Source organism: Suricata suricatta, chromosome 17 (assembly GCF_006229205.1).
Source record: "Suricata suricatta isolate VVHF042 chromosome 17, meerkat_22Aug2017_6uvM2_HiC, whole genome shotgun sequence".
NCBI lineage: Eukaryota > Metazoa > Chordata > Mammalia > Carnivora > Herpestidae > Suricata > Suricata suricatta.
Window position 1 is genome coordinate 56994630 of NC_043716.1, and position 308 is coordinate 56994937.

A 308-nucleotide genomic window follows, 5' to 3' on the forward strand; every position below is an offset into this window, starting at 1 on the left:
CCCAGGCCGCGCCCCCCCCCGGCCCCCCTCCCGCCCGGGACTCTCCCAGCCTCCGGGGAAGCAGCTCCCTCTCGGCGGGGGGATGGGGACGGGGGTGGGAGGAGGCCGGGGGAGGCTCTGCCAGCACGCGCGCCCCCACGACCCCCGCCGCGCCGCGGGCCGGGCCGCAGGCAATTAAAGCGGGATTCCTCCCCCGCTGACGTCGGCAGCGCCGAGGCCCCTCCCGCGGCCGCATAAAAGGCGCGGGCTCCGCAGCGCGGGCGGCAGTGAGGGCCGGGCAGCGCGGCGCCGAGGACCGCGCGGCCCAG